This window comes from Vicugna pacos, chromosome 1 (genome assembly GCF_048564905.1).
Source record: "Vicugna pacos chromosome 1, VicPac4, whole genome shotgun sequence".
NCBI lineage: Eukaryota > Metazoa > Chordata > Mammalia > Artiodactyla > Camelidae > Vicugna > Vicugna pacos.
In genome coordinates, this window is record NC_132987.1 from 13,679,318 (window position 1) to 13,692,461 (window position 13,144).

The 13,144-nt window shown below is 44.6% G+C and overlaps 1 protein-coding gene and 1 non-coding gene across 6 annotated transcripts in view; both read left to right on the plus strand.

Annotated features, from left to right (window-relative positions):
• The first annotated feature begins 300 nt into the window (after window positions 1-300).
• LOC116281531 (U6 spliceosomal RNA) lies at window positions 301-407 on the plus strand. The gene has a single exon (XR_004190999.1). It is a non-coding gene; the product is annotated as a U6 spliceosomal RNA (small nuclear RNA).
• A 3,271-nt stretch (window positions 408-3,678) lies between these two features.
• TMEM108 (transmembrane protein 108) overlaps window positions 3,679-13,144 on the plus strand; it is a 289,709-nt gene continuing 280,243 nt past the window's right edge. For 3 of the 5 annotated variants that reach the window (XM_072953338.1, XM_072953166.1, XM_072953224.1), the window contains exons 1-2: window positions 3,681-3,817; window positions 10,504-10,623. The gene's annotated coding sequence lies outside the window, so the exon portion shown is untranslated. Of the gene's footprint in view, window positions 3,818-10,503; window positions 10,624-13,144 lie in introns of all 5 variants that reach the window. The other 2 variants (XM_072953119.1, XM_072953274.1) reach the window with 2 other exon arrangements.

Here is a 13,144-nt window from a genome sequence, read left to right on the forward strand (position 1 = left end):
GGAGGCATAACTGGGACTTAAATTTAACTAGTGCTGGCTTCAGAATTGTTACAGGAGAGATGCCAGAGGGGGATTTGATTGGTGGCCTGGGAATCTGTGTTTTTTCACTTATTTTTTTGATGGGGATACTGGGGATTGGACCCAGGACCTCCTGCATGCTAGGCATGTGTGCTACCACTGAGCTATACCCGCCCCCTCCCCCCCAACCAGGGAATCTGTGTTTAGATGATGCTGTTGCACACTTTGGGAAAAGGGTCCAAGAATAACTCTCAATAATGTTCAAATAGAAATTGGCTTTTAGTACTTGCTTCAGCAGCACATATACTAAAATTAGAATGATATAGAGAAGATTAGCATGGCCCCTGCGCAAGGATGACAGGCAAATTCGTGAAGTGTTCCATATTTTTTCGATAAAAATATACATGCATATATAAAAAATAAATAAAGACATTTAAAGTACTCAGTGGAAAAAAAGAAATTGGCTTTTAGTTAAGAAGGGCATAAAATGAGTCAAGATATCACTGGAGAGTTGATCAGTTTGGTGTAGTTAAAAAAAAGGTAATAGGTTTTTTTTTGAATTTTTGCTTAATCAACTGGAATTAAATCTAGTTGTGAACCTGGCTTTTCAATTTGTTCCACTGAATAGTCTTCAGAGGATTTATTACCTATGAATTATTTTTGGCCTTTTAAAAAAATTTTTTCTCATAAATTATGTAGAAACCTTGCCTCTGTTTTAAGAGTCTTGATGTCATCAGTGATTTGTGTTGCCAAGTTAATTCTCCCTTGTTAAAGAATGTCCCTAGGTCTAGCAGTTTACGCAGGTGTTCTCAAGCATGACTGGATACAATCACGTGTGAAACTTTTCAAACTTAAGAGTTGTCCAGGCTCCACTCTTCACTCCAAGCAGAATCTCTCGGTATAAGACTCCAAAATCTATTTCCTAAAAGTGTTACTATACCCCCAAGCTTGAGAACTACTGGTTTAAAGATCAGAAAATAAACTTTCTCTGAGACTTTCAAACATATTTTTCTTTTTAAAAAAATTTTTATTTACTTCGTTTATTCACTTTTTTCCTATTTAGTCAGTCAACATATATTTTTTTTGAATACCAGGAAACACATCTCATGCACCTTCTCAGGTGCTGGGTATGCAGTAATGAACAAAACATGATGAGCTGCAAGAAAGCTGTAGTTTAGTGTTGATAAAGATAAAGAAAAAACCTAGGCCTTTACAATACATTTTTTTCATTTGTCAGTTTTACTAGGTAGAATTGTTGTAACTTGACTGCTCATATATGATATGTTGCATGTAAATACATGTATACAATATACTGCTCAAATTTTTTTAGTTGACACATATGTACTGATCATTGTTTCCAAGAACAGCTTAGAGCTTTAGCTTTTTAAACATAGTTATCAAAGAATAAAGCCAACCACAAACTAACAATCAACAGAATGCAGTAATCTAATCCTAAAGGACAGTCAAATATGCTTATACATATTCAAGAAATCAATCATCTAAGTTATAAATAATAAGTAGTTCATTTGTGCCCCCCCCTTTTTTTTAAGATTCCACATATAAGTGATATCACATTGTATGGCTTTTCTCTTTCTCTTTCTGGCCCACTTCATTAGAATGACAATCTCCAGGTCCATTCAAGTTGCTGCAAATGGCATTATTTTATTCTTTTTTATGGCTGAGTAGTATTCCTATATATAATATACATACATACACACACACACACACACACACACACACACACACACACCACATCTTCTTTATCTAGTCATCTGTTGATGGACATTTGGGTTGTTTCCATGTCTTAGCTATTGTAAATAGTGCTGCTATGAACATTGGGGTGCATGTGTCTTTTTGAGTGTTATTTTTCTCTGGATATATACTCGAAGTGGGATTGCTGGATCACAAGTCTATTTTCAGTTTTTTAAGCAACCTCCATAGTGTCTTTCATAGTGGCTGCACCAATCTACACTCCCACCAGCAGTGTAGGAGGGTTCCCTTTTCTCCAAACCCTCTTCAGCATCTATTGTTTGTAGACTTTTTAATGATGGCCATTCTGGCTGGTGTCAGGTGATACTTCATTGTAGTTTTGATCTGCATTTCTCTGACAATTAGCGATGCTGAGCATTTTCTCATGTGCCTATTGGCCATTTGTATGTCTTCATTGGAGAATTGCTTGTTTAGGTCTTCTAACAATACACTTGTAACATCTACAATGATAAGGGAAGTGGAGAGTGCTATGGAACCATGTAATAGGGACAGGTAACCCAGACTTGGTAGGGTTACATCAAACTGTAACTCTCGAATCCAACATATTTTTCTTGGTTAGACATTTCTTTACTGCTGCTGCAGCCAGAACTGTTGTGCTAGATTCAACATGTTCCCTGCAACTCTTAACTTCTGTGCTATGTCATGTCTGATAGAGACACTGGTGAACAATGTCTGAGATTGTTAAGTGGGCTTCGCTTCTGTGCCTGATAAGCCAGAGGCCCAAGACACACCGACAAGGGTGAGGTTTTCTCTAAGTGACGGTTTGATCACCTTGATGAATTGTGAGAGAAAGCTGCTTGAAGCAGGATCCCACCTCCTGGTCTGGAAGCTAGGGGAAGGAGGTTTTGGAGAATTTAGAACTCAGACCTTTGAATCACTTTCGTCCAGTATCGGGTAATAAGAGCTTAACTATGCAGCCAGTCTGAAAATAATTAAGACTTAGGTCAAGTTGGAGAGATGACAGAGGCTTTGGACTTCCTGACTTCCAGACAATGGAATTACTGACAGAAGAATATCTGAACAATTTTAAAGATGCCTAAGATAGGATATTTTACAGCCTCTCTGGCTTGTTTTGGACAATTCTGGCCTGAATTGTCAAAGATGCTGGGACAATTAGCTCGCTGCGTGTTATTCCTATATGCTTCTTCCTGAGTTTGCCTGTGTAGTTTTGTGATAGACTGCAGATTTCCAGAAAGCAGCAAGTTATGTTGCTTCTCTAGCCAAGAATATAGCACAGTGACACACATGCCCAGTACTTTAGGATGGCGTAGTGTTCCCAACGGGGAGCATCCACCAAATTGGCACAGGTTGCTGCCCCATGGACTACGGGTGGGTGATGCTGAAATTAACCATACCTTCCCTCAGCCTGTGCCCAAATTGTTGAGCGTCACCAGCACACCTCCTGTTTGGCCAGTCACTGGAATGCTTTTCATCACTGGAGGAAAGAAAAGGCTGCGAAACTTTCAGATTAACATGGAATGGGGGTTAAAACCATCACTTTCTGACAGGTGCCTTTGAAATCTTGCTACTTAAAGCGTGGCCCTCAGACCAGGAGCATCATCATTACCACCTGGAGCTTTTTAGAAAGGCGGAATCACAGGTACTCATCTCAGACTGTGGATCAGAATCCATTCTTTAACAAGATGCTCAGGTCATGCCTTTTCATATTAAGAATGTGAGCTATCATTTGATCTAGTAATTGATCAATCAGCCCCCCAAACAGAAACTCAGCCCTTTGTGCCTGTCTCGCACCGGCTCTACTCGGTAGCAACCGAACCCCCAGGGACATCGGAGCCGGCGCTGCCGAGGGCAATTTGGTGATTGGCTGGCCCGGCCACGTGACCGGCGCTCGTCCTCCCGTGCTACTGGATTGGCTCTCGCGGACGCTGACGGACAGGCCCGGGGCGGGCCGAAGCCCGGTCGGAGGGGCGCGCGCGGGGGCGCGAAGGCGCGAGAACGCGAGTGCGCGTGCGCGAGCGGCGGGGCTTTCTCCGGAGCCGTCGGAGGGAGCCGGAGCGCTTCTCCCGAGGTAAGCACCGCGGCGGGAAGGCCCCCCTGCCCTTCTGCGGCCGGGTGCGGGGAACGGGGCTGGGGGAGGGCTGGCGTCTGTAAGCCCCGGGAGCCTCTCTTCAGGGAGGATGCAGACCCTGGCTCAGCCATCCTCCTCGGTGCCTCGGTTTCCCTTTTCTACCCTCTAATGCACCTCACCATCCTTCTCACCGCGGTGACGGGTCCACCCGAGGGGAGTTGCCCACCTGGCAGCCTCGCCTCCGCCTTTGTTCCCCGCCCGGAGGGATGCTGGTATTGGGCCCCCTCCCCAGGTAAAGGGTGAAGGGTGGTGGGGCGGGGGCGTCTCGGGCGCCAGACCTGGGCTAGGGCCCGGGAGAAGATGGCTTTAATGCAGTGGGACCTGTCACAGGTGAGAACGAAGGGAGAAAAAATGTAGTGTCACTTTGGCCAAGCCGCGGGACTCGAACTAATCCGGCGGCGGCGAGCGAAGCCGAATTCTTAGCGCAGCTGTGAGGGCGGGGGTGGGGGCAGGACCGGTGGGCCGAGCCCAGGTGCGCCGCTGGAAGGCTTCTCCGGACCTGCACGCCAGCTCTCACCCCAGAGTTGCACCGAAATTGAACGCTTTCAGCCTGCCGAAGAAATCCTGAGATTCGTTCAGAGGAGGAGAATAAAAAAAGAAATGTTTTCCTTAAAGCAGTTGGGTACTGGTATAAGAGGTCTAAATGAGAAGCTACAATGAGAAATTACAGATGCAGCGAAACTGATGACTGCTAATTGTGAGGAGGGAGATGCCTGCAGTGAACTGCAGACCAGACCATCACACTGAGATTCTCCTTCGAGAAAATCTTTTTTTTTGGAGGGGGGATAGGGGATTATCTCTGTAAACTTAGGTTTTTCTGGCTGCCTAAGCAAGTAATGACATATTTTCAGCATGTTAATAGGCTGTAGGGAGGAGGGAAGATAAGGTCTAAATTACACCCATTTAGATCTTAATTCTTTGAAAAGTGCGTGTTTAAAGAAGATCCTTTGGATGCCAAAAGCAGCGTGGGGGCGGGGCGAGGAAACGGGGACGGGGAATGTCTCCTTTAAGTCATACTTTAAAAAGGAAGGCATCGCCTGCCTCTCTTTCCCTCTCCATTTCCCCAGACCTGCAATAGCAAGGGCATACTGTACGTCTTATAATGAAATATAAAAAGTCCCTTCAGTTTTCCACTGGTTAATTTGTTGAATATACCCAGCAGTCTCCTCTGTAAGAAATGGTTCAACTAACTGTCATTAGGAGGATGTTGCTGTATTCTGGAGTTTCACTGTCGTCCATTTAGAACTCATTCTGGTAGGAGATGGACGAGAATCTTTCTTACTGATTCCTCAGAGACATCCTGACACTGCTTCAAAGGCCTTTTATTACGCTTACCTTCCCCACACAAAGTTTTGTTTCTTTAGGACTTTTGCAAACATCCAAGACACACCCCTTGCCTGTGAAAAGCCTGCACTTGCTAAGAAATCAATTTACTTGGTAAATTAAAGCCAATTGAAGACGGAACACTTAGATTTGTTAGGGGGAATCAGAATTAACACTTATCAGCTGCAGCGAATCAACTTCTGGTGGTTTTCTGGGATGAATGAAAGTGACAGAGGAGGTGCTGCAGAGCTTGTTGGGAATATAAAAGACGACCCTCGTAAAGTGAAGTATGTCACCTGATTGGGACATAAAGCAAATTAGTGGGAAGACTTTTACGATTTGTCCGTGGCTTGTTTTTGAGCTGGTATGCAGTGGAGGAAGGAATTCTAAGGCTGGAGTAGGTGGTATAGTTTGAAAAGGTACATGCTTTTGTGTCAAGAGAGAAAAATGTCACTTTTGTTATATAAACTACACAAAGGGCAAGCAGTGTTTATGTTGAGCCTGTGGAAGGGCAGCAGGGGTTTTGAAAAGGTTGAGAAACACTTATTAGTGTACACTAGGGAAAACGGGAAGATTGGCAGCCTTAGTTCATTTTGAGGGAAGCAACATACCTTGGTGACCTATGGGACAAGGTTTTATTCTCTGATTCAATAAAAGCCCACTAGTGTTGGCTTTCAAAGCAACAACAAAATCATTTCCTTTCTGCTTTTTCTGTCCCCTGGGTCAGGGACAGGGAGGACAGAGAGTGAATGAGAGAGATTAGAGTCCGACCTGCATGCCTAAGCAGTAGGGTCCTTTGAGCAGGATCTATGTCACATTGTGTAAATCTAAGAGCCTTCACGTTGCGAGGGCTCTGAGCACCTGCCCTCGGTCGCTTGCTGTAAGATGGAGCGGGATAACATTTGCCACAGGTTGGGGACGGGTGAGATCATCTGATACAGAAGCACTGGGGGAAAGGAGAGCTCGAAGTGTTTAATTCAGCTGCCTGCCTTTGGAGCCTTGAGGAGGCATTTCCAGGCAGAGTGACCTCACCATTGGCTAGCTTGGCTGGGCTTTCTGTGGCTTCTCGAAAACCTGCCCTCCATCAGGGGGTCCCTGTGAAGTTCCGTGTCTTAGGTGGTTAGCATCATTTATGCTTGTAATGTGCTCTAGAAAAGAAAGGCTCACAAAGACACCAATCTAGACTGCCATTCTTTCAGGTCCTTGGCACGTCACCCACAGGCTTCCAGAAAACAAGTTGTGCCCTCCCTGCCAGTAGATGGCACTCCTGTCTCTGGGAATTCCTGGAGGAGATGAAATACAGGGCTGGCAAACCAGTGGTGTGTAGCCTCTAGTCTAGAAGATTTTGAAAGACTGTGTCAATTCCCAAAGATAATCTTTAAAAAATTTCTTTTAAAGCCGAGATGTTTATATAAGGTAGGGGAAATGTGTGTTAGGCATGAGTGCGATTACTTTGCTGGTTGTGTGTGGGAAAAGACAAGGGAAAGCTGACAATTAAGCATCACAGCACAGGTTTTGAAAGCACTTGGCATACATGATGGTTAATTGAATGTGAGGCTGAAATCAACTCAGTCAAAATTACCGACAACTTCATAGTTTCTATCTCTTTGCTAATAAAACTAGTCTACCAACATGAATGGGACTGTGGAAATACATGTGACTTTCAAACCTGACCGGTATTCAGTAATTACATGCTTTGAAGATAGTGGTGAGGGTATTAGGAAAAGTAATGCTCATTAAGTAGTTACTGTATCTCAGGGCTGTCCACACAAGGTCAGTCAAGTTGTTCTGAATCAGTTCCTTCTAAAACTTAAAAATTCCTAACAAGTGTTTTAAGATTGAGGATTGTCTCAGCTAATTCTGTCCTTTTGAGATTGTAACAAGAATCCAAATCTTGAACTTTGGTTTTATTGACCTTACTAGCCAGAGTTCGTTCAGCCATTCCCCTCTTTTGAAATATCTGTTTTTCTGTTTTTTGTAACTGACTGTTCTTTGAGGTGGATTTTGTAGCCATGGTGTTTGAGGGAGGTGGTGTACTTGCCAGTGAGGGTGCAGTGTATACAGTCTTTGACCCTGCCCGAGGCAGAGAGCACTGCTGCTGGGAGTCATTACCCCAGTCACCTGCTTCCTCCTGCCGTTCCCGTCCTGCAACTCAGCTTATTTGAGGTTTATTTTTGTCTTTCTTCAAGTGAACTGACGAGCTAGTTTTCCCTACAAATGTCGAATCCTAAAATCCTGCTGGTGCTAGGTGGCAGAGGTCACGACAGTCCACTAACATTGTCTCATTATGTGTCCTCAGATAAATTTCTTTGCCTTTTTGAACCTCAGTTTTCTCACCCGGTCACTGGGATTGGTGAGATGTGGTGTTTGTCTCTTAAAAAATCCCTTCCAAGCCTACAATTCTGTGGTCAGCTGATTTTCGTAAGAGATTTTTGACAGATCTGAAAAATTCTCATCTAGAAGGTATTTTCATGCTGTGAATCTAGGGCAAGAGGAAATCTCACTAATTTCTTCTCATAGAAATGATTGTGCATTGTCTTAGAACTGTAATCATTCAGAGTTGGAAGAAACCCTCGAGATGGTTTCATTCAACCTTCTCGTTTTGTAGACAGGAAGTTTCAGCTCAGAGCTGAGTGACTTGACGGAGCTAACACAGCTGCTTAGTGGCAGAGAATGAGTTAGAGAACTCGGACCCAGCCTCAGGCTCATCTCAATCTTGCCTTCTCCAATGCTGCGCTTCTTCACCTGCCATCAGTATGCAGAATATGCTGTGTCTACAAGGCTGGAGCCAAGAAAATTCTGAGTAATTCCTTAATATAGGATTTTAAAGCCACAGCATGAATAGTGTTGAATTTGGGCAGAAATTCAAGGTCAGGCTTCCCTTTGCAACTCATTCTTTTCTTCACTGACTGTTCCTGAGCAAGATTTTTTACTGGGCATCCTTGGGTTTTTAAAACTTTTCTACATAACCTTTCCTATGAGAAAAATATTTTAGCACCCTACAAGAGTCATTCCCCAAGCAGATGTTCTTAAATTGGGTCCATGGACTCTTCTGAGGGCTATGTGGATAGAGGAGTATTTCCGTATATTGGCTTCCTTTCTAATCTTATATATTTTCTCTGTGCACCTAACAGATTATTCTAAGGAGCTACTTAGACTTCAACAGACTGCCAAGTAGGGGAGGGGGCAGTCCATGGCACAAAAATAGGTTAAAAATTCTAGCGTCTAGAATAGATTCTGGGAAATTGCCTGGGTGGGATAATTTTTGAGGTGTTAAACACACTGTGGTGGAGAGAGTTGGGGGTGGAGTATAGAAGTAAACCTATAGAAGTTCTTAGAACATTTTACCTTAATTAAAATGCTTGAACATGCTCAATAAATGAAGATGCTAATAATAGCATTTTATCCATCTTAATGATGTATATGCAAGTATTGATTTCCATTTACCATTCTTTGCTCAATAAGTACTCCTTCCTAATTTCACCAGAACACTTTGAAATTTATGTTGCTTTCTTGGAGCCTTGCATACTAAGAGGCTCCCTTCTTCCCTAGTCTGATTTGATTTCCAGGTAAGTCAATGCCTTTCTGACTTAGGACTTGGAGTTTGGACTCTTGGCTTTCACTGCTGAGGCCCTACGTTTCACTTTCTTCTGTTAGCTCCTAGGACTCACCACGATCTCAGAGATGCAATATCATTTAAGTGTCAGGGATAAAAAATCTTGAGGTTCCTTTATTTGTCCCCAGGGGTGATCACAGAGATCACTGCTCCTCCTCAGGTAATTATTTTCTTTCCCTTTTTTATTTGCAACCCCAAGTTCTCTCTTTTTCTAATTGTTCCCAAATAGGAGTGACTTGGTGCATATATATTGAATATAAAAACTGTTGTTTTTGCCATAAGATACACAGAAGTTAATTTGTGCTCAAGTCACATTTTGGACATGTGAGACATAACTTTGGTGGAGATCACTACATTTTGAAGAACATCTGTTTGAAAATCTCTTGATGTCTGTCCTGTGACCCTTTACTTACATCTGGTACCATGGTGACCCATGTTGGTGTATGCCGTCTTCTGGTACCTTTTTAGATTTGGGCCAGAGTAATATTTATTCTTGCTTTAGCAGAAGAATAAAAATTACCCTCTCTTCTTGAGAAAGTTAACAACTGAATTTATGTAATAATAGGAAGAAAAGTCAAATTTCTACTTCCTATCCCAGCACACTGAGTTATTGTGAGATTTTGGGAGCATCATTGACTTCTCTGAGTTTGTTTCCTTGTCTGGAAAATAAGAGGAGAGAGCAGTGACCACTTAAATTCTTTCTAATTCCAAAATCCTGCGGCTATATAAAATTCTGTTACCTACACTAAACATATCCTGACAGTGCTGGCTAGTTGGGAGTTCATTTATGATCAAAGTCAATCCAGGATAATAATTATTTATATCTGCAAATCACTTTGTGGTATGCAAAAATATTCTCAAATTGTTCATCTCTTTTCTGCTTGAAGTGTGCTCAGAGAAAAGCAGCATCAGTATCACCTGGGAGCTCGCTAGTCCTGCAGCCTCAGGTCTCAGCCAGGAGCTGCTGAGTGGGACTCTGCATTGTCTCACGATGACCATGTGCTGTCGTGCACACAGAAGTCTGAGAAGTGCTGCTTTGAGCCTCAAGTTGACCCACACAGGTCGATAAGGGAAGCAGTGTATTTAACAGATGAGGAAACTGGGAAAGTAGATCTCAGAGTTGTTAAGTAACAGTTTTCTGTGCTCGTGTCTCACCGAGAACTCCGTACTCTAACCCTGACGTTGACTTCTTGGTTGGGCTGGTGTTAGGCTTGTGTGACAGAGACTGATTCTTAGCTGCCCAGCAACCCATGGGCTTAGGTGTGGCTGTGTAGCTGAGTTCTAGCCAAAAGAATGTGAGTGGAGGTAGAAAGGTGTTGTGGTCCTCTTCTAGGGGAAAACCCAAAAAGAGAGCTCCCATGGGAGGCCCTCCATGCTGCTTTATACTCTTCGCAGGCTGGAACGGAGAGGGCCCCTAGGGTGAGCTTGGAAGGCATGTTTAAGGCCGGCAGGACCGTTGTCAGCCTGGGTCAGGGATCAGGGAGGGACACTCTATTGACTGTTTACTTGTCTGCTACGTATACAGGAACCAGAAATAATCTTTTGTTGAGCTTGAGCCATTGTATGTGTTTGGGCCTATGTAGTAAGCACTTAGCCTACTCTAAGAAATTCTCTGGAGCTGTGGCTTGGGACTTGAAGTTGTGGATCTTTTGGCCTAATACATTCATTCATTTTTCGTCTTTGGTAGTTGGCGATCGATCAGTTGTGGTCCAACATGCAGGAGTGAGTGAGTGGTGAAAGGCAGCAGAGCTGATGGGTGGTGAGGATGTAAGTGCGTTTGAAAGGCTCTCACACCCTCTACTCCAGGGTAAGTCAAAGGCATTTCTCTGGCATTATTCTGGTTTTACTCTTGTCTCAACAGCCCCTTGGAGTCAGCACAATGCGGTGCCCTGACTGTGAAAGGTTCCAGAAGCCTTTAGTGATTCAGTTCATAGACACCATTCAGATCACCACTTACAAAGTTAAAATCATGATCAGGGCGGTAGGATGGAATCTGTGTGTGGAAATATTGCAACACAAGAATTTTTCATGACTTTGTATGGAGCGCGATTTACGTGGAGGGTGGGGGCCTTCCTGAGATACACTGTTGAGCAGGGAGCTAGGCTCAACTGCCCTTTTCTTGTCACCATATCTGCTCTCTCCTCTCTCGTCCTTCCCCGCCTCCCCCCAGTGGGTCACTTTGCTTAACTTTTCCTGCATTAATCACTTTTTTCGGGGTGGGGGGGACAGCTTACCAGAGAGCTGCTGACTCCCAGCTTGGTGGATAATAGCACTATCAAAGCACCTGGTTCTGCCCGCTTCATCTCATTTTATCCAGTCTCACTGGAAGTCACATGTCCGTCCCCTCCTCATCTATTTGCAGTCCCTAGTGCAGTGGATGGGAGTGTTATAACCAAAGCTGGCTTTGGATTTTCATTTGTACTGAAGAGTTTTGAGACCAGAGGGAGAAATCCACTGTTGGGTGTGCCCTTCTCAGAGGTCAGGCAGAGGTCTGGGAGGAGGGGTGCAAAAGGCGTCCCATCTTGTCTGAGCTCTCCACTTATAGAGCTTAAGCTAAAACCAGCCTCCTTGAAGAGAAAAATTATAATTAATACAGATCTAAGCATAACTCAGGATGGTTAGGAGAGAGGGGACCAGGAGGTTTAAAAAAAAGGACTCAGCTGGAAAACCAGGTGGAGTTCAGTACTGTGGAGCCTTGTCAGACAATGTCCATTACCCAGGCTCAGACAGAGGGCACCCAGAAATGCCGATGTCCTCCGGTGCCTCACATGGCTCAGTAATGAGTACAATTTACTGAACAAAATAGACCATTAGGGGCTGGAGAACTAAGGGGATTCCCATGAGCGTCCATCATCACTGCTCTGGCGTGATCCACGTGCTTAGTGATGAGCAAGGCAGAGAAAGGCAGCTGCAGAGCACGTCAACAGCTAAAGGGCCCAGGTGAGCAGGCAGACACAGAACCCCGCTCAGGGCTTGGGGGTCGCTAAGGAAAAGACCTGGTCCTCACCAGGCTTTCTCGTTAAAGGAAAGGAGCTGGACTTCGCTAGCTTTCTCCCTTCCCTCGGTGGCTCCCATACGTCTTCCAGTTTAAAAGTAACAAGTATAGCCTGCCAGGAATAGCACTCGACTGGCATGTTCCTGGGTAAACACCATACAAGGATCAAATTATAGAGGGAGCCATTCTTTAGCTATTGATTAGGGGTCAAAGGGAGTCTTGCTGGAGGTGCCAGAGGATCAAGGGTCGCATCCTCAGCACTGCCATCGTGTCCTTGTTGTGGGCGCTGCCCGTGCACTGTAGCGTGTTTAGCAGCATCCTTGGCCTCTACCCATTAGATGCTGGTAGCGCCTCCCCCTTCAGTCATGACAGTCAGAAATGTCTCTGGACACTGCCAACCCTCCCTGGGGGGCGGGGGAGGGACGCCAGCCCTGCCTGAGAACCGGCTGCTGGAGGCATTCCGTGATTTTCTCCTGCTCTTTGTTGTTCCGGGAATGTATTTTAATCACTGAGCCTCATTTTGCTACAGTTTCCCTACCTGTAAAATAGACACAGTGTTAATAACAGCCTAAGGAAGGGATGTGTATGCAGTGTGTGACTACTTGGGAGCTCTAGAAATGCTAAGGAATAATACCTGTCTCCTCAGATTTGCAGGACCACCCTTAATCCTTGTGAAGGCGGGGGCTGCGGAGCAGCGGGAGTCTGAAGGGTGGAGAGTCGGTGCTGTGGGGAATGGTGTGCAGGACTGGGTTCTCAGTTTATTTGAAGGCTTCATGTTCTAGTTCCTTGCAACAACATACTCTGGATAAAGGCTTGCTTTTGGAAAGTTAAGAAAGGGGTAGAGTGGAGGAGGCAGAAAGAAGGCTGTTCAGAAGAGCAGTCAAGCCAATTGCTTTTGACGAGGTTGGTGGGAGAGTTTGATCTCTTAAGGTGACTCATGTGTAATCAGACCAAACGACATAAAACAGTAACTCCCCCAAAGAGAAATATCCTTCCGGAAGACTGCTGATCCTAGAACAGAGTTCGCAGGTTGTAAACACAGTAAAGACCAGAGAATGTTTGGAGGAATCTGTTTTTATTTTAGAACTTTTGCATTTCTGTTTTTCCTCTTCGTTGGGAGTACGGAAAGGGGGTTATTGTAACACACGTGCTTTGAATGATACATAAAATGTTTTGGTATGGCATGCGTTCTTCTGATAGCCTTCTAGAACTGTGCTGGAATGGTGAAGGAGGCCATCGCCCTGCCCTAGACCTGAAGCAATCACATCATTTTACTAGAAAGCCTCAGTTTGACTCTAAGGCAGGGCCAGTGCAGGGACTGGATGTAAACTGT